The sequence below is a fragment of the Thermobia domestica genome, unplaced genomic scaffold, assembly GCF_964235325.1.
Source record: "Thermobia domestica unplaced genomic scaffold, izTheDome1.hap1.1 HAP1_SCAFFOLD_144, whole genome shotgun sequence".
NCBI classification, from domain to species: domain Eukaryota; kingdom Metazoa; phylum Arthropoda; class Insecta; order Zygentoma; family Lepismatidae; genus Thermobia; species Thermobia domestica.
The window spans coordinates 29041-54819 of record NW_027655896.1 but is presented as its reverse complement, the minus strand read 5'-3'; positions in this window follow the sequence as shown (position 1 = coordinate 54819).

Here is a 25779-nt window from a genome sequence, read left to right as displayed (position 1 = left end):
AATATTTTGACGTTCCCCAATGTGTACTTTCGAGAGAGGATGGTGATGCATTTCGCTGTGCCAAGATCGTAGGGTTCCTAGGGTCTATCCTGATCAGTTATTTATTACAATAACCCAGTGGTATTACAAACTGCATAATGAAGATCGGCGTAGAGCATTCACGGGTACACATTCTATTGGATTGCGACGAGCTTCACCATTCAGTTTGTATATTTAGCTGTGCAGAATCCATTTTTGAGTCATCCATACTTTATTGCACATGTCACTTACACCCCTTTGCTTCTCGTTGCCTCATTTCGAGAACCCCCCCCCCCCCCGACGTGTAAAAGACGTCATAGAAATCACGTCATAGTCTATGACGTGTAAAAAACGTTATAAAAATCACGTCATATTCCCTGACATTTCCACGTGGGAAAAGACATGTAAATCACGTCTTTTCGGCGTCGGTGTGCTGCTTGGGAACTCTTATACTACGTGTCGATTAAGGACTTGGGTAATGAATGCCCAAAGAAGTCTTCTGATGAATCTGAAGATGATAAGATAAACCAGGCGTCGATGAGTTATACTAGAGAACATAGAAAGAGGAAAGTGAATTGCCCAATAACGAAGAGAGGAAGCATATTACTCCAAATCCCACGACTAGGATGATGACAGTTCAATGGCTGATGAACCGTCCTCTATAAGTGTAACAACCAATTCGTGTTCCAGTACTACGTGCGGTACGGAGGTAGAGCAACGGACTCCTAATATGTCTGCAAATCACTGGAAGGAGATATGATAGACACCAAGTATGAATTTCACAACGGATTATAGACTGTTCACAAAATTTATGTTGATGTTGTTAAGAATGTCAATGAACAAAAGTTATTCGTAGACTTCCTGCGCTTTTATAAGAAGCTCTAGGATGACAATAGCTCAATGTCTTCAAATCTCCTATTATTTCCAAGGGTGGATAACTAAATGAAATGTGCAATATTTACAATGCGTTATCTGTTACGGTTACTATTTTGTAACCCATTTCTACACCTAGTTAATAATGTTATTTGTCAGTGTAACTTTTAAAATGATATGCTCTGAATAACGTTACTCTGAGTATCGTTATTCACTGGAACACTCTGCTTTTTGGTACTGTAGTTAGAGTCACAGAGGGGTTAACGTTACTTGAAATATCCACCTCTGTCGTACCTGTTTGAGATTGTTAAGATAAAACTGGTTCCAATAAATACTAGTTCTCTCTCGAACCCAAGGTGTTTTGTTCCTTGATTTTGGCGATATTGAAATTCTGTAAAACATTTTTGTGTAAATAGATATATTTTCGTTATGATGAGTTTCATTTCTATGTTTTTCGTTTGTTTCTCGGTTACCTTTTGTACCTGTATTTCTTCCTCTTCAATTCTGATGGTCTTGGAGTCACGCTTGAGTAACGTTGGCGACAGGGGATCTCAGGTGGGCTTATAAAAAATTGCGGTTATGCTAGTAAATAAATTACATGGCTTTCAGTCTGCTGTTACCCCTTCATACTTAAGATTGAATAAGCACCTTAGACCCCGGGCACATGTCCTTTGAGAATAGTATTACTTTGATTGTTCTGTTTTGAAAGAGGAATAAGAAAATGATCAAACAGTGAAATTTTTAATTCAAGCTTTTTAATAAGACTTTAACTTCTTCTGGTGACACTGCCGATAGTTGAGTTGATTTGGAGTTGAACGTCCCTTTCAGAAGAAAGACATTATGAGACGGGACATACTGTTTTACGTGGAATCCGAACCACATGAGCTCCGGCCAGGAATCAAACTCGGGTGTCCCAAGTAAAAGGGGCGTAAGCTAACCGCTTAGCCACGAAGGAGCCCACTGCCGGTAGTCACCAGATATGTCTATTTTACAAAAGACTTACACTGACCAATGTCATTGATGCTCGAGCTCACTTCCCACCAAGGATCGAACACGGGACTACATGCACCAAAGTTACACATACACTGGCCACCAGGAAAGCGGGAAGGGCATTTCATTTGCTTGCTAGCAATTTAGTTTATCTTTCAAATAGAGGATCAAATACATATCAGACATCAGTGACGTAGTGAGAAATACATCAAGGGGGAGCTCACAGATAAGCATTTTATATATATATATATATATATATATATATATATATATATATATATATATATATGGGTGTGTGTGTGTGTGTGTGTATGGGTTGAAAAATCCGGAGCGCCGGATCACCATGGCAGCTACAAATACGAATTTGGCGCCTAACTATTTAAGACCAAACCATGTACGCCTATGTACAAAATTAGTCGCCAAGTTGGAATTTTCGATTGCCAGGTCGCCATTAAAAACTGAAGATTTCAGTTTGGCGATAGACATTTTCATAAACTATATCTTGCAACAAAACTCTATAATCTTGTTACTGGATTCAGACTTCAGGTTTCGTGGCGTGCCTATAATATATAAGAAAGCGATATATAGAAATTATTACATATACTGGCCTGAAAAGGTCAGAAATATGGCGTTTGAAGCGAATAACTGGCCATGTCCAGGAGAAATGAACACATTCTTACACCCAAGAATTTAGCCCCTCCCCTTTTCATCAAAGAAAATATATTCGTAGTTCTTTCTTATAAATTGCAACGATCAAATTGTCGCCATAACGAATTCTCCATTTAGTGCCGACTACAGAAAATTTCACCTTGAATGAGTTTATAGGCCGGATCACTCTGTAAACTAACAGTGTATTATAACATGTAAAAGAGAACCGCCCATACAGGAAATTTCTAGTAAAATGGATCAATTTCTTTTCTAATATACAGTGCGGGAAAGAGTGAGTCAAATATGTGACCACAGGTTGGATCCTAGGCCCTAAATTAAGCCTGACCACTATCACTAGTACCATAGGGCTGGCTAGAGTAATATTTGCACGGTATTGAGAAAGTGATGAAATTTGCTTACAGGTAGAGGGAAGTTGTGAACTTCGTTTCGTTACAGCCCGTAAAAATCTCTGGCCGGCCACATGGTGCTCTATGTACTCGGTGATGCGTAGTTAGCCAAACACCACCCAGACGCCATTATTTTTGACTTCCTGGTCTACAGTTTGATAGTTCTTGATTCAGATAACATCACAATTGCGTTATGAATCCTTAGGGTTGCCAACTGGCCGGATTTTCACCGGCCTGGCAGGAAATATTGCTGTTATTTTGATTGAAGCCGGTGACCTGTGCAAACGTCTTACCAACCCGTTTATGACCGTTTTTTCAGAGTTGTATCTAGTTTTAGTATAGATTTAAAAAGTAACTTTAATTCTGTAAATCGAAAACTGTCACCTTTCACCATCAATCAACGATTAGTATATTTTATTCATCTAGTATGTTTTATTCATCTTTTTACATAGTTTTAAAGATATGACAGGGACTATATCACGGAAAATTTGAGATTTACTTGTAAGGAATTTTGCACATTTATTGAGAGTAAAAAAGGACTTCTTAAAGCAATTTTCTGTAGTTGAAGTATACGTTTAAAGAATAAACTTCATTTTCCAAATCCAAAATTGTCACGTAAAGATCAATTTGTTCTTTGTTTCGATAATATTAAAGAGGTGGTGATTAATACAATACAATTATCAATGCCGATTTCAGTTTCTCGTTTATAGTAGGGATGGCCAATTCCAGAAAGTGAAATTTGCGGAATCTGGATTGCGTAATATTTTGACCATCCCTAATTTATAGCAAAAGTATCTATTAAGCTTATTAGTGAATGTACTAAGGATATGCAGAATACAGGTGATAATGCACTTTTGTTCACGATAGTATTTTCCTTCCCATGGAGGGTCCGAAGAGATACTTCATAATTAGACCTATATCTTAGGGAATATTGAGGGGGCTCCGGTTTTCCTATTTTCCATAATTGGCAACCGTACTCATAATACTGAATTAACACTGGATAATTTTAGGTTCTACTACTAGGTGTAATGGACCCTTCACTTCAAAGTAGCGCACACAAACAATTCCGCTAAGCTGGAGCTCAGTAATGCAAAAACAGTATACATTTAACATTCACTTTTTTGTTTAATGCTCTCTATTTGCAATCGAAGTTAGTAAATTTTATATATATATGTCACAGAAAAGGGATTGAAAACATTGGAGAATACTGTATATAATAATTTGTTGAAATCTTATGAAGTGGTAAATGTAGAGCTTCCAATATTTTTTAAATATGACTATAAAATCTCTGACTGTTTCAAGCGGAACACAGAGAACCGTACTCGGAAGCTCCCAGCGTGCATAGCTGTAGAACACAGCCTCTGTTTCCGAGCTGAGCCTGTAAATGGCCAGGCTTGGCTACCAAATAATGTGATCTTTATTCTTAGACGATGGGCTCTCTCTCTTTGGAGTAATGAGCAGTTGCTAGGTTGGACCTAGTTCCTCTTTAGTTACGGCTATGCTCTTCCTGCTGGTCTAAAAAAGTTAGAGAGCGCTCCTTTTATCAAACTAACAAGCAAAGAAATAATAACAATAATAATAGAGAAAAATGAAATGAAATCTTTCAGTTTTACGTCCCACGCATATGCCGGCTACACTAGGTGGGAAATGAATGAAATGGGGCTATGAAGAAAGTGAAGGAAACGGGAGAACACCGAGAAAAAACACGCACACGGTGTTTGTCCAGTGACTTTAACTTTCACCAATCCAAGATTTGCCTAATAACCCCAGGCAATGGAATTTACAGATGTTAACTCAAGAGAAAAAGTAGGCGAATCTTGAATTCAAGATTCGCCTAATGCGAATTATGTTGGTAGTACTGTCAAGAAATGACTTAAAAATTTGTAGAATATGAATTTAAAAATGTACATTGAAAAGGTACATATTTAAAAAGTATAAGCACAATTACAGTATATGACTATACAACGGTATGTTGTATGTTGTCGTATGTTGTATATTTTATTATTATGTTCTACTATTATTTATCTGTACTGGTCTTAGAAATAAGATCAGAGGTACAATAACGGAGCATATTTTGTAAAGGAAGAAAAGGAAATAGATGGATGATAGATTGAAGATTAGGACGTTCTCAGAACTATTGATGTTAAAGGAATTATAAGTTTGTATCCTGAACACTAAGCGAAAATAAAAATAAACAATATTTTACGTTTTAATGTTCTTTTATATATATTGTTGCTCAAATAATATTTATTAAGAACCACGGGAAAGGAAGAAAATATAGAATTTTGTTCCATAATTAAATGGTGCCTTCACACCGGGAATTAGTGTTTCGTTTCGAAGTATAGTAGCAACGAACACAATTGAGCCCAGTATTTATGTTACCGTTCTGAGAAATAGTAAAGAAATACACAGAGGTATGTCGGAAACCGAAGGCGTCCAAGACAGACTTTTACAAAGGGAGATTCCTGCTCCTGAAATTATGACAGATCTCTTAAAGCAGATATCTTGTCAAATGAATCAACTACAGCAGAAAATGGTAACTCCAACAACAGGTTGAGGAATTCCAGCAGGAATTCCAGCAGAAAATGGTAACTCAACAACAGTTTGAGGAATTCCAGAAGAAATTCCAGCAGAAAATGGTAACTCACCAGCAGTTTGAGGAGTTCCAGCAGAAAATGGTAACACCAGCAATTTGAGGAGTTCCAGCAGAAAATGGTAACTCAACAACAGTTTAAGGAATTCCAGCAGGTATCTCAGCAACAGTTTGAGGAATTTCAGCAGGTAACTCATCAACAATTTGAGGACTCAATAAAGCAAATGCAACTTAAAATTGAGGAACGACTTGAAGATAAAATGGACCAATTACAATTCAAAATAGAAGGTCAAGTGGAGGAGCAAATTTCTACGAGATTCAAGCAGTATGATCAAAAGATGGAACGAGTATCCCAAAATTATACTGAAATACAGGATGTGGTTAAAGTAATGGAATCTGTAATTAATGAACACACTTTTCACATCTGAAAACTTAAAGAGGATATGAATTATTTTCAAGAGTGTTACAATTCTACTAAGGGAGAGCACGACGGTGAACATAGACATCAGTCCCACGGCGGACATGGAAATCAGGCTTCAGAAACAGTAATTCATCATGACGATATAGAAATCAGCTTCATTTTAAGGAACCAGAACCAGTAACACCTCATCGAGTTTTTGAAGACAGTGAGTCGTCGGGATATAGTGAAGGGAGTACCGAAGATGGAAGAAGGAAGAAACATTCATCTTGTAGGAATCCAAAATATTAAGGTAAATATAAATATTTAAAATCCCATAATAATGACAGACCTTTGCGATTTAGCGAGGTAAAATCATTGACAAAATTTAGTGGTGGGCCCGATGATATTCCTGCACGGGTATTTATCGAAAAGTTTGAGGACGAATGTGAATTAATAGGAATAAAGGAGTCAAATTTCTTGAAGATCCTTCCGCACGTCCTACAGCCACCATGTTTAACGTGGTTCAAAGCAATCAGAGAAAACCTTCATGTTTATTCGGATTTTATAGCTGCTTTATTATCCAGTTATGAAAATGACTTTATGCTTGCCAACAGAGATAACAATTACCGTAATTTTGCACAAAATCGGTAGCAAATGGCAGGTGTTTTGTAAAGAGAAATCAAAATATGGTAACATTCTCTGAAAGATAAAGAAGTACTATAGATTGTGCTATACAATGTTGCTTAAATGCGCCCTTTGAACGTATAACTTGAACCATTAAAAAGGCGTCCGGCGGATTTGTATTAGATTGACCTTTGCTTACGTCTATGGTTAATGCGTTCTTCATTCAATTTATTATTAAAATGTACGTTAAAACATATGCAATTGTGAAATGTTACGAAATGTCGATGAAATAAAGTTACGGCAGCCTACCGAAAGTACTAGAAAAAATGGATGAACTTAGTCAAAATTGTAGTCCCTTCTGAGATTATAAGTAAAATTAATATACATAATGTCTAAAAGAGGGAACTTAATCTCAAATGAGATAAAAGCAGTGTTTCAGAGTTATATAACTTAGTTATTGTATTTTTCTTTATGTTCTTTTATCTTTAACTATTTATCTAGTATAGCAATTATTTCTTTCAATGTTAATGTGTACTATATTGTTTTATTGCGTTCATAATATTATAATTACTCCTTAATCACTTTATGTGTTCTACATATATATTCGTGTAGTATGTTTATTCCGTGTTTACATTTTAATGAACGCTAAACGAAGGTAAGTGGATCAACTTTAATAGAGAATAAGTTTGTATTTAACTTTTTATAATTATGTTGAATTTCCATTAAATATATCGCAATGAATGTAAAATTAATTGGACCGTATTATTATTGTCATTTTTTGTTGATGCACCTTGTTATTAATATTATAACGTGAGACTAAAGTATATGCTTAATTATGAGATTAATATATGTGATATTGATGTAAAATGTAATCTTAGATATATACAAGAGTAGTAGAAAATGGATTGATCTGGGCCATATTTGGCCATACTTGCTCAACTCAGGAGCCCCTGGGAAATTGAACACCTGACACCGTGAACCCACGGTCTTTTACGACCTCCATTTTAGGGGTGAATTTATTCCCTTTTATGAGCACTTTTTAGGGAGTGTAATCGTTCTCTTTTATGAGCATATTTTAGGAGTGAACTCGTTCCCTTTTATGAGCATATTTTCCAACCCCTATTTTAACATAGCAGATAACACTTAAGCAAGTAGAAAAAGTTGGATTAATGGTTACGTGAGTTGACATCGGCTAATATCGCCGTTAAAAGGTATGCCATTTTCTGAGTATGGATTAACCGAGAAGTTTTCCAGCATAAGATTGTGAAAAATTGACCTCCAATTTTAAACAATCAGGACTTAAAACAACAATCGAAAACGGTCAGGACATTAGTTGTGTCGTGATTACTTCAGGATCACAGTTTCCAAAACCACCATCCACCCGCAGAAGATGCTGATATTATGATGTTTTATGGTGGAGATGATCCATCATATCTTCCTGTGTCGAAGAGAAACTATCACTGTTTATCATTCAACGGCAAGAAAGTGGGAAAAAACGGGAGAATTCACGCATACGCGGCTTGTTCACCACAAAAGCCCACTTAGCGCGAGCTGGGATTGAACTAGAAACCACACGAACCAGGGGTGAATGCTCCATCACTGAGCCACCGCAGCCCCTTGTCATTGAACAGAATAGTGAAGAAACACATAAATGCGATTGGTATTTTCTTCAAGAGTTCAAGTCGGAACACTCTTTATATCTAGCAGAGAAATGCAAACAGTGCATTTGGTCCGAGATAGGTGAATAATCGTGCCATACGCCATTGGTTTGTTAATTTTTGTGCACATGAAAATATTGGAAAATAAACCCCTCGTCCACCGACCAAAAGCATGTTCTAATCAGCTCCTTAGGATAACTGTGAAAGCAGACCTTCGGGAAAGTGTTCCTAAAATTATAGACGAAGTTGATGCAGATTATCATACTATTGTTTATGGCTTCGGCAATCAACAAGCAGGAAAAGTTGTATTTATGGCTACGTGAGTTGACATCGTGTAATAAATATCGGGGATCTTATACATTTTACCACTGCTTTATCAGTCCTCATAACATAACATGTAAATTTTATTTCATGAATAGCTAATGAAGTATGGTACTCAACAACTTAAAATGCTCCATATGTACACAGAAAAGCAATATAAGTTGGATGATTGTTTCAATTTCACGCTTAATTTTAGATCAAGAGTAACGAACATTTTTGGTAACATTGTAATGGACTATGTATTAAAGGCTCTTTTCTCCAATTTGATCTTCGAGAACATATGTGCTGCTAACAGGCAGGGATTTCCCTCCCCCTTCTCTAGACGTTTTCCAATGGTTCATTCTCGTTCTGATTAAAGACCCTCCAGCACTTGTAGAAAATATTTTCAATGATCTTATCTTCACACACTATGCCATTTCTAAAATAATTGAAAATAATTTAAATTACTGCTGCTACACCAACATTATCTTTAAAAAACTAAGATGAAATATAAAATAAATGTAATTCCCAGCCTAACCCAGTCTCTGTTTCGTCTCGAATCGAATATTGGACCAAGTATCCCAAATCATTCTTACCACACATTTAACATGATCACTAGTCCAGGCCAGGAATACTATCGGAAGGAGTGACTGTTCTGTATAAATCGATGTTTTTAGCAATCTTAGCAAATAATATAGAATTTCCTTTTTCTAAAAGCAACAGGTATAAAGTAAAATCTCGGAGATACCCTAGTATAATAATAGTTGCTACAAATTGGCTTCCTACACGTTAAGATTCTACTATACTGTAAATAGAGTAACACATTAATTTTACTTTTTATATTTTTGCTTCATTCGGTGTAAAATACATTTTCCTGAGGAAATTCTGATCTTCTGGGGTATTTTCCATCAGGCTAACCTCTGGATTCATTCCTGTTCAGCTGTTGTACGAAGTTAAAAATTAATAGTACATATTGATATTACGAATTCGAAAATCTCTGCTAAATAATGCCAAGGAGATTTTGCCACTTGCGGTGTTAGCTGCACAATGTTTAGAGCAGGGCACAAAATTTCCGATCGCCAAGTCGCCATTGGCGATTAGAAAGTTAGAGCTGGCGACCAGTATTCAGTAGGAATGGTTTTTGCCTAAACTCACAGTTTCCGTTTCGCACGAAAATATTTGTCACAGAGTGAAAGAAAACATGGCATGTGAAGTCTTCACAACGGGCATGGAAAGTGAAGTCTTCATAACGTTGTAATTCGCCCTCCTTTCCCATCGTCAATTGAAAACTTCATTACGAGATTCCCAAATTTGCTTCCAAACGTCACATTTTGTGCAGTTTTACGTGTGATTACTGTTTTATGCGAGAGAGGCTTCAGTAGTCTCAACAGTTAAGACTGCCTACAGAAATTTACTGAAGACTAACACACTGGATGGATGATCTGCTGACAATTTCCTTCAATGGCCCTTCATTTAAGGACACTGAGCCGAAAACCGAAAGTGCAGAGAGAGAGCGTTACACAAACATGAAGTCTTAAATAAAATTTTTTTTAACATGTATATGAATTTTTTAACTTTTAAAAGAATTATCTAATTCAAAATTTGATTATCGTGAACCTAAATATGTGATTTTGAAATTTTATGTGATCTGTTTCTTTGTCAAACAAAAAGCTTTTGGGGGGAGGGGGTCAGTGAACTCCTAATAATTTGTACATGAGAGGCACTGGCTACCATCTTTTCTGGATTGGCGAGTGGATCTGACTTTGAAATTTTGCGTCCTGGTTTAGGGATGTTTTGTCCCTTTTCCTGGTTTCCACGGGAAAGAAAAAAGCGTTCATATTTTATCGTTAGTATGTACGTATTTACAACTTCAAGTGAATTTGACGTGTTCTACCGTTTCTCGCACTGGCATTACAATATTTCGGAAGGGGCGAAAATATTTCCCTTAAACGGGCTTTTGACATAAAAGATAAACATCATATTACCTTATTTTATCGTTGTAATGTACGCATAAAGGAAGCTACAACTGAATTAGTCATATTGTACTATTTTCGGATTTAGCTGCAGAAATATTTGGAGAGGGGCCATTAACTCTTTATACCAGTTCTCACAGAAAAGGTGAATAAACATTATCCCTTATTTATTGTTGCTCTGTTTGCACTAAGTTTAAAATAAATTGGACGTGGTTTTCTATATTATTTAAAGCTAGCTCTAAAAACTTCCGGAAGGGCTTTTGCCCCGTTAATCTGATTTTTCAGCGAAAGGAGAAAAGCGTATTCCCTTTATTTTGTGTATATTGTTTGCATGATACAAATTTTTGTGGGGATCATGCACGTATGTGTATACTTCTATTCTTTTCTTGTGCTCATGGCTTGCATTAATGAATATTTTCTTTCGGCCCAATAACAAAACGATTGGATGGGCTTTTCTCCCCTAGACGAGAGTTACCACAGAACACCCATACACATTATATATATATTTGTGTTTGTTCGTGACTGTGTGCGGCCTGGGGACCAGACGAGTGGACCAAGAGTTACTAAGTTTAATCACGAGTACTTTGGCCCAGGTCCCAGACCAAGGCGAAAAGTTTTTTTTTTTAAATCGACTCACTGGGTCTCAGGGGGGAGGCGTCTACCGAGACATTAAAATTAGTAGAAAATAACCGATATTAGTATCGAATGCATAGTTTTCGCGGTCGCTGATATCAATGGTAAAACTCCGATCGCATTAACTTCCAAATTCACTCAATTCGGCTGCGGGCTGGGGGTCACCGGGGGGAGACCGAGACACGTAAAATAATCCAAAGTGGCCGATATTAGTGTCAAATTCATAGTTTTCGTGGGAGCTCAGATGATACTCCCACAGGCATTGACTTCAAAATACAGCCTCCATGAGCTGGAGAGTGGAGGCGTGTTTTCAAATTCGAACCAGGGGTCTCAGGGGGCGTTTACCAGGATATGTAAAAGTAGTAGGAAATGACCCATATTTTTTCTTTCGTTGTTTAGTTTGTTTACATAGATATTTTATCTGACCCATCCGAAGAATGGGTATTTCAGCTAGTAATATATATATGTACTTACCTGGTGGGAGAGGGATAAGTTCACTCAGTTTAAATCGAAGTGGTGGAAATGATTGTGAAACCTTAAGGAAAATATACGACATATTACACTAAAATCGAACAATTGTAACGTAAACTATTGAGAAAAATATTTTTTAAATCGTAGGGGAAGAGGATAATCCATACTAAATGAGAGGGTTAAATTTGCCGCTCGTTCTAGAGGATTTTAATCGCAAGCCATGGGGATAGCGGAAAAGAGTCAAAGGAAATGTATATCATATTGTGTCGAAACCGAATGAATTGTAAAAAAAAATATCGTTGAACTCTAAAACAGTGGTTCTCAAACTTTCCGATAACACGGACCCCCTGTGCAATCGGAAAGTAATCCACGGACCGACTATTTATTCGGAAAGTTATCCGCAGATCACCTGTAATGCTATCTGAAATTTCACATGGTATTAAACACTATAGGCCTACTGATTAGAGTTACTACTGACAAAACATCAACAAAGAAAAACATCAAGAAAAATATTGCAATAAGTAATTTATTCTAAAGATGCATGAATGTTTCCTACTGAACGAAATCTCAATTGAAAATACTGTAACTTTCAAGACTGAAAATCAATGTCCTTTTTTTTTTTTAAAAAAAAAAAAAGAAATTCTCTTGAAAAACAATGTTCTCAAATGTGGGGTCACTAATGCGAGAAATGAAATCATTTTTGCTTTTCCATAATTGCACTGAAGTCGGGATAGGTTTTGTCAAAATTAATCTTAGGTCCGATTCCACATTAAAACGATTTCGCTTTCAGGCTTTAATACTGCAAAGACCAGAAAAGGTCTGTTCACGTAAGGAAGTGGTAGGGAAAGACATCAAATGTTGCAATGTCTTTTTAGACAACTCTTCATACTCACAGGGCAGAAAATTGGTAAAGTAGGAAAACATTACAATTTACAAAGGTATTTATAAGTTCCAATTGCTTTCTTCTTAGTAAATAAAAAAAATAATTCTTGCAAAACAACTATGAGTTCTATTTCATTATAACACATTTCAATTTTTAGGCGTGCGGACCCCCTGGCTACGTCCCACGAACCCCCAGGGGTCCGCGTACCCCACTTTGAGAATCACTGCTCTAAAAGAAATGCAGGGGGCTAGGAAGGTAAACCCACTAACTTAATTCTTACATATATATATAATTTATGGGGGAGGTGAACTTACACTTTATTCTTGACAGATTTTAGCCTGAAGTTGATGCATATTCTCGACGTTACAAAGAAAATATACACCAAGTTTTGTTCTCAATATTTTATATAGTGTATATTGAAATATTGCTTTCCATGTACATGTGTGAAGTTTGAACATGAGATTGATTTTACCAACTCCCTTTCCCCCTTTTATACTTGATAAATTGCAACCTCAAACAACAGCATCATTCCTGTAAGTAAAAGGAAGGCACATAGCACGCAACTGGACTCCGGACTCCAACACCGGAAAAGAACTTTAGCTCCCACTAGGAATTGAAACCAGGACCTACGTGGGGATTCAGAGAAAACAGATTCCTTCCAACAAAACTTCGTAACTCGACGAACATTTGTGAACTTTCTTAATATAAGTATACTTGTTTATCATCGAAATGATTGATATGGCCTAAAAATGTTATTTAATATCTCTAGCACTGTCATTTTTAATAGGAGGCACTAATTAACAATTACTTGTCGTCTTTTCGGGCGTTGAATAACACAGGTTCAATACTACATATATGTATTACACCCGCAAAAATCTTCGGATTCCTCCTGGCGTGCTCTAAACATTCATGTAACATTATTTCAAATGCAGCCTCTATGGCCAATTTACACCAGAATATTTTAACACCAATAATGGAAAAAAGGAAAGGAGAAAGTCAGGCAGGATTTACTCTTAAAGATGACATTCCGACATTTACCTTGTGGAACAGCGAAGAAAGCTGGTAAAACCGGTCAGGGTAGCAGGCCACAAGCTTTGCACCCAGGATCTCTCTTTTTCGAAAGAAGAACGCTAACCACTAGGCTACACTCGCTAGACATAATAATAATAATAATAATAATAATAATAATAATAATAATAATAATAATAATAATAATAATAATAATAATATAGTTTGACTCAATATAGTGAACCAATTGGGGATCTGCCTGGATTAAGAATCAGCAAACTCCGGTGAAATACCCCAAAAAATAATGCAAACTGATAGCCAATGACGTGTCCATGCATCACGCTATTTCCTAGCTATTTTGTGGGCTATAGTATCGTAAAGTTTTGTTTTAATAATAATAATAATAATAATAATAATAATAATAATAATAATAATAATAATAATAATAATAATAACAATAATAATAATAATAATAATATGATTTTTACAGGCTTGCGCCCACCATTCATGGCAAGTTCTTACATCAATATATTAATCCTACTCTTGTTGTGGACAGCGAAGAGCGCTATGAAAACAAAGCAAGATGAAGAATGAAATTCATTGTCTATTTTTTATCCATAGTTTTTATCTATAGTACAACCGGTAATGTTAAAATAGAATAACATGTTTTTAAAACTCAAAAAGATGTCCAAAGCAACAGTGTCTCTAGTAAACATTGAATTTCATTGTAAGCTTTAACACTGTCCAAAGTAATCCCACAATTCAGGGTAACTTGAGACATATTTATATTTTTTTAGCAAATAAACAAATTTATTTATTTTTATGCATGTGGTGGATACCTCAGATGTGTATCTACCATATAAAGTATGAAAACTTTTCCTACAACCACCAATACTTGACTTGTAGACGAAAGCATTCAGTAACTGTCCAAAGTCAGCCCTGCTGACGGTACAAAATCCTGACATTGAGAAATTATAATTTTTTGAAACTGGTTTGGCCTACTTCACATTTACTTCAAACATGTGTATACCACGTGTGTCCTTATTTACTGAGCATAAATTCTGGTATCTTGTGGTATAAAGAGCATTATTTTAAGTACTAAAGTTTTATGAAGTGTAATTTTAATAAAGGAACCATTTTTAAAAAGTGTGAAGTTGGCTCAGCCATCTTAGTAATCAATATGTCTCTAGAATAATTTCAACAATAATTCAATGGATTTAATCACTAATCACAGTAACTAAACACTAAATCTTGACATTCAAAAGTGTAATTCTGGAATATGGTTGGTAGACTTTTTTATTCATTGCAAAACAAAATTACTGCCAACCATTATAACTTCCTTTCTAATACTACAAATTTAACAACTTACTTTGTAATTGTTTTTTTGTCAATACAAGATTGGGGAGTGATGTTCTAAATTTCTTGAATATTAATACCCAGTAACTGTTCTGCTGGAGAAACCTATAAAAAGGTATATTAATAAGCAATGTTTCTGCAACGACGAGGGAACTTTGATCTTAAACTAGGATCTTTTCAAGCTGTCTTCAAATATTTATTTTCATCGAAAAATGACATTTCTTTGATTCATTACTATCTACAGACAAGAATACGAAATTATTCACGAAGGATATACTTTTGAACATTAAATAAGACTTTTATTCACTAATATATGAAATCATGTTACTTAAAGTGATATCTCTTATATCTTGTACCCTCAGTTCTATGATTATTATTATTCGAGGAATAATAAAACTGAATATCTTCAATAGCAGAATACTGCACACAGAAACGCACCAAAGGACCTCACCGAAACTACCTAACTAAACATACGTATCTACACATTCTGAATAAATCTGTAGTTTTTTGAAAGGGAAATAATTGATGTGGCTTGAGAATTTGATCCTAAACTTCATCTGTACTTTTTCTCTTATATACATATTGTGGATATATACGGTTTAAAAACATATTATTTTGGAAATAGAGCATCTTAATTATTAAATGTTATATCAAAGTATAGTAATGAAATGTTGAAATATATAGTATAAACACGTGTTTGTGTTTATGTGTATACGCCAATAATTTGTATATGCGTTGAATGTTATGTTTTGTTACGGCTAGACGCTAAGTCGTCAGTTTGTATGTTATTGTGAATTGTGATTTGTAATGTTTTGGTTGAAGAATTGAAATGTCATCAAGATGTAATGCTGTAACATTGACACACTTTGACTGTGGCATAACTGTCAGGTTTGCAGAAATTTGTTAGTCTGAGAATTTGATCACGATGTAATTCGGGTGAAACCAATGTTTTACCAATAGCTGAGATATACAAAAAGTCAACAACGTGAATTCCAGAATGTCTGGAAACTGAGTATAAAAACCTATGGTCCGAAAGGATTTGGATCAGAAGTGGATCATCAGAAGTTGAGGATCAACAGAGAGAACCACTTGTACTCTTATCACAGTAGTCATTCAACTGCGAGTCCAGTAAAGGCGTAGATCTAGGGAGATCTAACATTATCCAGTACAACCATTAACTTGGATTATGGTTGAACAATAGTCGGCGAACATAGACTATTGGCAGCACGAGATATTCATCATCTAGAACTTCAACATCAGTCCAGGCGTCATCTACTAGAAGGTATGTGTATCTCAGCTATGTTCGAGTTATTCGTGATTGACTTCTTAGATGCTTAAGATATGTGATCTGACGCGTTATACACAGTCTACGTTAACAACATTAACACATGATATTTCATAGAATACAAATATCTAAATGAAAGTTAACTTTATGTGGTTTTCTTGTTCCCACTTCGTACCTACTCATTGCAGATGGTGAGTAGTAGCGATCTTTAACCGTCACACATTGATTTATCCCCATGCAATTTAGGCACGACGGTTGGAGGTTGTTATGGTGGAGATTTGCTGGTTTTGTAACGGTCCTAGTGTAGCTCTCACCGTGTTATGGTGGAAATGTTTCGGTTCAAGTCCCGAATAGTTTTAAGAGTAGGTCTCACTATTGTTATGGTTCAAGTCCCGGTTTAAAATATTTATAGATTAAGCAATTTAGTATGGTAAAATTTTGTAGTGTTAACGTTCACCAATTCAATACGAGATATGGTTCGGATGTCGAAAGACGTAGGTATTGACTCTAGTAGATTAAGTAATCAGGTTAACCCACACCACCCTCCCACACTTCGTAGTCAAAGATATAAGTTGTATTAAGTATATATTGATAAATGAATGAAAATACTGTGTTGACGAGGGCACAGAAAGCAAATAAGGGAATTAGTATTGAAGTACATAATTTATTTGGTGTAAGGGCACCTGAACGACGAAATAATTCTAGTAGTCAGTACAAAGTCGCGAGTCCCAAAATTATTTTAAGTAAGGAACCGGTGTTCAATTTCCCTAGTAGTCCGGTAACTAAATCCGTGTCGGAAGATTTTTCATCCATTATAAATTTAGATAAAAATTTAGTAAATAGCAACAATAAGGACGTTAAAATGGCTTCTAATATTACTTTTTACGCGGACATAAATAAGCTACCAAAGTTTGATTTGAAGAACGATAGTGACATCGTTTCTTTTTTGATGAGTTCGACGATGCTTGTCAGATGGCAGGTATCGCCGAAAACAAAAGAAAGGAGTTGATACCTAACATTTTTAAAGGAGTAGGGAGACAATGGATAAAATTGTTCCTGAAACGGAAAAATACAGCGGAAATACAATACAAGGATTTACAGGCAGAAATCGTTGAAGAATTTACTAAATCGAATGTGACGCTCGATATCGAAGACAGAATTAAGGAACGTTTGCAAGAAGAAGACGAGGCTGTCATAAACTATGTATATGAAATGCTCGTTCTTTGCGAGCGGTTAGACTCAAACATGACGGACATAAAGAAAATTGGAATAATAGTTGGAGGATTACATCCATACTATATGGAGAAAGTAGGGACGATAGCCTACTCTAGTTTAGATAAGTTCGTTGACGATCTACAAAAGATCGAAAAGAACAAATGTAAAATTGCGAAGAGCGTGAAAAGAGAAACGGGAAAAGTTACGATTAAAGACCTAGTCAGAAAGATTAGGGAACAAGTAGAAGATGAAGGAAGTGAGTCCGAGTCGGATCACGTGGTTGTAAGGAAAAGTAAGGAAGAACACGAAATTAAACAAGACCCGCAATGTCTAACGCAGATCGCGGAATTAGAGAAAAAGATCGATAAATTGCAACTTGCGTTGTCAGCAAAAACGCAAGAAGAAGAGAAACCCGATAATCAAGGTAGAAAATAAGGGAAGAATCAAAATTTTAGAAACAATTCAGCAGTATAAAGTTCAAAATCAATAATAATAATAATAATAATAATAATAATAATAATAATAATAATAAAAATAATAATAATAATAATAATAATAATAATAATAATCATCATCATCATCATCAATAAGTATTAATGAAGTAAGCATAATATGTAAATCAAGGTTGTATGTGCCTTGGGTTTGGAAAAAAAGTTTTTACATTTTCGAATATGAAGAAGAATGGAATTTATTTGAAAAAAAAGTCTAAGTTGCAATATAAAACTGAAAAGGAATATTTGATTAGCATATGAAACAATTGGTAACAGGTAGAAATACTTACCTACAGCATGAGGTAGTTCCGAGTCGAAAAGCCTAGGTTATGTGATCCTAGACAAAACTAGGATTGGTCTATTTGATTTGGTGAAACGAATAAGTTGTTGAATAAGAACGGTTACGCAGTACTAATACGACAAAACTCTTTGTTTTGGTAGAAAAGGAAAAGCAATAGATAATAAGCATAGTAAATAGATCATCATAGATGAAAATAGATACGAGCATGTAAATAGTTAATAGCTAGGTTATATAACAGCATAATATTAGTGAAATCAGTAGCTCAAAGCTATGAAAAAAAGCAAAAAGAGAAGAAGTAGAAAGAATTGTCTATGAGAAAAAGCTAGACAAATAGACAAATAATAGATATTATAGATGCTAGTGATATAAACTAGTTAGGTAAGCTTATGAATCAAGAATAGAAGTCGTAAAAAGCATAAAAAAGTATGAAAAAGTCGTTAAAAGAAGTAAATAGTTTTAATAGAAAAGTAAGAAAATAATAGATAATAGACGAGAAATAGTCAAAATAGAATACAGTCATAATGCATCATGTCTATAATTATCATTAAGTTGTATGTAAACAAGTTATTTTTAGTCAAAATTCATTTTCTAAATTCAAGTTTTTTTTTAAAATGAGAGTAAAATTATTGATTCATTATTGTTATAGAATAATCAATTAGCATATTGATTATTATTATAATAATAAGTTAAAGTATTCAGTTCATTAGTTACTTCAATATTTATGTGGATAGGAGAAACAGCTTGTACCATTTCAGTTCACTGAAAGTTCCTACTCACGAGAGGATGCAATCATGTTTCTCGCGAGAGAGGAGAATCGGTTGTTAGGGGTGGAGCTTCTAAGCAAAATGGCAGCCACATAGCGACAAGCCACGCCTACTCATGAGGAGTTACTCGTATTTATGATGATTTTTGATGTACGTGTAATATGAATGATTTCTAAGTAAATAGAACGTTGTAATGTTAAAGAATGATGGAATAAACATCAATAAAGATAGTAGTACCTACATATAACAGTAAAACTAGTAGTAAAGTGTATTTAAGTACATAAATATGCATGAAAATGTAGGACTTTACGACTTTAAAAAAAATGATGAGAAATACAGCGTCAAACGAATTAAAATGTAACGAGGATAGCATTTTAGTATCCGAATAGGTTACATAACTATTAGAACACTAGTCATTATTTAGAATATGCATCAATTATGCATTTTATAGGGAATAATGAACGAATTTAGAACATTGAGACTAGGCCTATGGTAAAAGTACGTAATTTTTACGAAAGAGAACCATAGACCAAGATTTAGTGATGTTAGTTTTTAAGATAAATAAAAACGGGATTTCACAACTAGTTATTTATATTTACAGGCAATATGGAGAAGAAGTTTATGGTAGTTATTATTGCATTAACATCTTTAGCAGTGTTAGTACTAGCGACGTTTATAGTTATAGTATATATAGTTATTAAATTACGTAAATTTAGTAGGAAGAAAGAACAAATAGGAAATGTAGAAAATAAAAATAAGGTATATGACGATGTTAAATACATAGAGCACTACGAATCATTTCCAATATATGCAGTAGTAGATAAAAATCACACTAGAAAACACACTAGTAACATAAAAAATAATTCAGATCACTATCAAAAGCACAGGGATGTCGCACAGAATAGCTCAGATATGGTTGGTACACAAGAGATGTTGAACAACACCAAAACTCAGAGAGATGCACTAAAAATCACGGAATTATCTAATTTCGAGACGGAAAATACGGATAGACATTTATCCACGAACTCGAGAAGTGAAAAACTTTACGTAAGACCGTGTGATATTTTGATTCTGTGAACAATTTTCCAAATTTTAACGAAAAATGCGGACACGTTGTCATGGTCAACTGTAAGTATCGAAGCGACGCAACAAATAGAAAGATACGTGGAACTTTTCTCAATGTCATTCCCAAAAACTTTGCTGAGCCATCAATCTATGGAAGGAAGTTACGCAGAGTTGCTAACTCTACGAATAGGAAAGATACTAATAGTGAAGTGATTGATATTTTTCGAATTTTAATTGTGTTGTAAAAATCATGCAACGAGAAGAGACGTTGTTTCTGAATGTATCAGTGTATCATGACGAGATAAAGAGTGTATAATAAAGTGTGTTATGTTCATTAAAAAAACATCAGTGATGTAGACACTGATACTAGTGAAACAAGTGCAGGGATAACAAACACTGTTTTGGACTTTGCTACTAAAAGCAACGGAAAGTTTTCGAGAACGAGAGAACAAAAAGTATATGTATATGTGTTTCAGAGCACAGGAAGTGCTAGACAGTTACACGTAGTTATGTGTATAATCCAATAGATGGCAGGAGCCGATACTTTTGTAAAAAGTCTCGACAAGATTTAAAAAAAACAAGAATGAATGTAAATAAATAAACGATGTTTGACAGATGATAAATAGTTAAATTAATATGCATATATATATACAGGGTTTTGGAGAAATTTAATCAATTATTTTTGTATTTTATACTAAAGATTTTGTCAATTTCTGGAAAGAAATTTATTCGAGAACGCAGTTCCCTCATTTTGAAGGAGGGACATGTGGATGTATACGGTTTAGGATCATATAATTTTGGAAATGTTATATCAAAGTATAGTAATGAAATGTTGACATATAGTATAGACACGTGTTTGTGTTTATGTGTTTACGTCAATAATTTGTATATGCGTTGAATGTTATGTTTTGTTACGGCTAGACGCTAAGTCGTCAGTTTGTATGTTATTGTGAATTTTGATTTGTAATGTTTTGGTTGAAGAATTGAAATGTCATCAAGATGTAATGCTGTAACATTGACACACTTTGACTGTGGCATAACTGTCAGGTTTGCAGAAATTTGTTGGTCTGAGAATTTGATCACGATGTAATTCGGGTGAAACCAATGTTTTACCAATAGCTGAGATATACAAAAAGTCAACAACGTGAATTCCAGAATGTCTGGAAACTGAGTATAAAAACCTATGGTCCGAAAGGATTTGGATCAGAAGTGGATCATCAGAAGTTGAGGATCAACAAAGAGAACCACTTGTACTCTTATCACAGTAGTCATTCAACTGTGAGTCCAGTAAAGGCCTAGATCTAGGGAGATCTAACATTATCCAGTACAACCATTAACTTGGATTATGGTTGAACAATAGTCGGCGAACATAGACTATTGGCAGCACGAGATATTCATCATCTAGAACTTCAACATCAGTCCAGGAGTCATCTACTAGAAGGTGTGTGTATCTCAGCTATGTTCGAGTTATTCGTGATTGACTTCTTAGATGCTTAAGATATGTGATCTGACGCGTTATACACAGTCTACGATAACAACATTAACACATGATATTTCATAGAATACAAATATCTAAATGAAAGTTAACTTTATGTGGTTTTCTTCTGTTCCCACTTCGTACCTACTCATTGCAGATGGTGAGTAGTAGCGATCTTTAACCGTCACACATTGATTTATCCCCATGCAATTTAGGCACGACGGTTGGAGGTTGTTAATATATATGAAAATATAGTTCTATCATGTTTTCTATTAAGTTACCTATTGTCTTTTCGGATGCAGAATAATACCATTTCAATACTATATAAACGTAGTGGCTTATAGTATTTTACACTCCCCGAAAGCTTAGACAGGTCTTAACAAAAATTTCTGGGTGCGCGGCTGATAGTACATTCCATACCGTATCTAAGTATCTTATGTGTTGTTGCTTTTGTTTCCTGTATTACTAATAATTTATAGCATGCTTGCCAAAATTTGGTGGTGTAGGTCCTATTCAACCCTGGACATAACCTCTGATTAGGGACCATGTCCCCTGGGCCAGGGACCCACGGGCACAAAATTTGACTCAGGTATCCCTATTCCTACTCTTTACAATATTGCCAGAATACAAGAATTAGAGGCCCATTGACATAGTCCATTTCTTGTTTCGTTATGTTTAGTTATTATATACGGTTATACGCATAAGAGATTGTTGTAATCTTAAGAGAAAAATTAAAACGACGGTAAAATTGCCACTGAATATGATCCGATACTATAATAATACGGCAATTATTTACAGAAGCCAACGCGTACGGTGCAGTCATGTTGATTAATACTTTCTGGAAACATTATTAATGCATAAGTTATTTTTGAATACAAGAAAACTGAGAATCTGAATTGAGAATTTGAAAATTTGAATTGAGAAACGACCCGCGTTCATCAGAGTCCAGTAGGAATAAAGAACATAATATTGAACATTTTCGTTCGGCATTGTTTTGGTGAATGGTCATATTATGTTCCTTGTTATATATATGATAGTATATTTTCTTGGACTTGGGATTAGACTTCTAGCCAGCCCAAAAATGTTTGGGGGGATGAAGTTAGGGGGGGCGATGCAACCATATTATACTTCATCACCATATTATATTTCATTTGCCAGTCTACAGTGAATATTTTAGGGGGGAGAAGGCCTCTGTAGGGCCCCCTGGATACGAGCCTGCTTGAGATGTTATTGAATTAAGATCCTCACTTTGAAATGTTTTTGTGTTGCTAAATACTGATACATCATCAAAATCTGAATAATTTGTTAAGTTTTAATATACCAAAAAGAACTACATATATCGAAAAAACATGCCTCCTCCCTCCAAAAAATTCTAATATGCCAAAGTCTTGCGTTATAAAATGAATGAATGATTATTATGACTCAGTATTATTTATTGTGATTTCCTTATTGATGTGGTTGTGATATTACGTAGAAAAAATGTACCAAAATCAAACACGGAAAGAAAGGTATTAACGAAGCAGCTTCAAAAGGCAGACAAAAGAGTCCAATAATGTTATTATTAAACGCTTGGTAGGCGAGTAGCTATGGTTTTTCATTATTTGCGACTAAGGTTAAATTAAACAATCCGACCGAATTATATTTTTCCCATTGAATTAATGCAATTCGTCTGAAAGCTAAAACGTTCAAATTCTCTCAACTGAATCTAATAACGTCCCTAGTTCAAGATCTTTGGATTTTGCTCTGCTCGGATGAAATTATTGTTTATTAAAAACAATGTATTGATTTATATTTATGCTGCAATATGATGCAAGTGAATACCCGTTGGAATAAGAACGAAATAGAAATTAAAATGAAACTACGAGAAATATGGGGACATGTTCTGGTTCGAACGCGAGGATCAACATAAAACTTGGCAGATATATATAGGGGTAAGCACTGACTACCATAGGGTGTGTCATTTCTGTGTAAAGTTTGCTTTGCGCGGACAGCGCTACGTATAAGCAATTAATATTAACCGTTTTAGGATTTTTGGTAACTTTTCTTACCATGGCGTAGTATCGTCTTTGATCGCTTATTTAGGTTATGTAATAACTATTTAAGCCGGTTTTTTATTGGTCAAGCCAAGGATAGACCAAAGAACACGTCACACGAGTTTTGGAACCGAATGGTCAACTTGGCGGCGCCAAGGGGGGGCGGAGGTGGGTGACGTTTTATTTTTTCTTAAGATAAAAATCAAAAATTTTTCACGCCTTTAGTTTTCAAGATATGAGATTGAAACTTTGGGTACGAATTATGGTACATTTTGTATGTCTCAAATTTTTAAAGATCAATACGCAAAATCGGGGCCGGAACCGTGGGGCGCAAATGTTTCAAGATGAATTTTTCAAAAAAAAAAAAATAACGGATTTTCCCAATTTTTCTGGTTCAGGTGTATGATACGAACGTTCGAGTGCTACCGTTGGAACGATCTTGTTATACTGAAAACTATGACGTTTGAATTATCACTCTAGGCCAAAGAGTAATAATGCACTAAATTTTTACAATATATATGTGTGCGTGTGTGTGTGTGTATACAGGGCCTAAATTCAGACTTTCAACAATTGTTTCCGGCCTTTGTTTTCAGATATGAGGTTGGAATCTTGCACACGTAGTGTGTACACAACAACGTATTATTTTTTTAAAAAAAATCAGATCCCTACGTGAAATTAGGCTCGGGTCAGAGAGGCAAAGTTTTTTTGGCGGGATTTTCAAAACATATTCCGTTTTTTTTCTGAATTTTCCGATTAATGTGTATGATATGACTCGTAGGTGGTAGGTTGGAAAGTGCTCATTATACTGAAGAAAATGGCGTTTAAACTATGACTTTAGGTCAAATAGTAATAGCGCACTACAATTTTGATGTATATATCTGAAAGAAATGGATCACGTTCAGACATTCGAAAATCTCCCCCGACCTTAGTTTCCAAGATATAAGATTGAAATTTTGCCCACGTATCGTGTACATAAACTGTATTCTTTTAAAAGCAATTCGTTTCCCTACGTGAACCTATGCGAGAACCAGATGTGCGCAAATTTTCGAATTTTGTTTCGAAAAAGCTCCCGGTTTTACCCGATTTTCTCATGTCTGGTGTATAATACTTACAAGCGAGGGATACCAGTGGCAAGTATTGTCTATTCTAAAAAAGCTAGATATCAACTATGATCCTACGATTAATAATAAGGAAGTAGTAGCTATTTAAGTGAAAGTCTAAAATTTACCTAAAAAATTGGACATCCTGAAAGGGTTAATTCAGTTTTGAGGTAGGAAAACAGCACGAAGTATGCGTGCACACAATGACAAGTATAGTAACTGCACAAGACGAGTATTTACAAGCGTTAATTACGTTGCTAAGAAAACAAATGAGGATCAACAAAAAGTGTACATATGGGTCTACAATGAAATGAGTGAAGCATAACGTAACTTTGCAGTAAAAACATTTCTATAAAGGCAAATCATGTGTTTTTCACTTTCATGTACAAAAAGATCAAGTAAAGTTGAAAGCTACGTCAATCGCGTTTCTTAAGCCACCAACTGGAGATTCAACCTGATATCGCGATTTTTGCTAGGCATAACGAAGCATCGGTTTATAAATGATTATAGATTACACAATGCATGTTCATTATGAAACACCTATCATGAATCTTCACCAGGGTTTATCAAAGCGTAAGCGAACATAGTCGGTGATTCTTTTGCCATAATTTTTGTATTGGAGAAAAAAATAGACATCGAGTGACTGAACCTATTTCGTTGTCTTGGGAGGAATTATTTTCATACAATGTGCTTCTCGGAAGTACCCTCTGCGAACAAAGTGACATTCTTATGGCCAGACCAGGAATCACAAAGTAACACAGTATTTTACCATGTTTTTTGCTAGAACACTTTGAAAAAAATTTTCAGATGTCCTTTGGTCTTTTAAGCATTCGTCGACAAATAGATTTTTAGGACATCGTTGCTGCAAATTCACTGACACCTGTGGGCCAAAGTGTCCTTGCGGATCCTGAAAATCAATGTATAACTTCTTCGCAAGTTTCCCATCCATGGATATCGCAACATTAATGGTATAGCTGTGAGTCGTGCTGGACACTGACTGAATGCTTCCAACAGTGTCTTCCTACCCTCTTTTCGATAAAGTATCACGAGATGACAGTTGATAATTGAATTGACTCTGGTCACAATCCCATTCACTGGCTGCAGACAAACGATGTAAATGTATGTAATCGTTTATTTCACTAGTACACGCCTCACCACTTACACGAATACTTGTATCTTCTGCAATGTATTTTTATGTTAAAGAGGTCGTAAT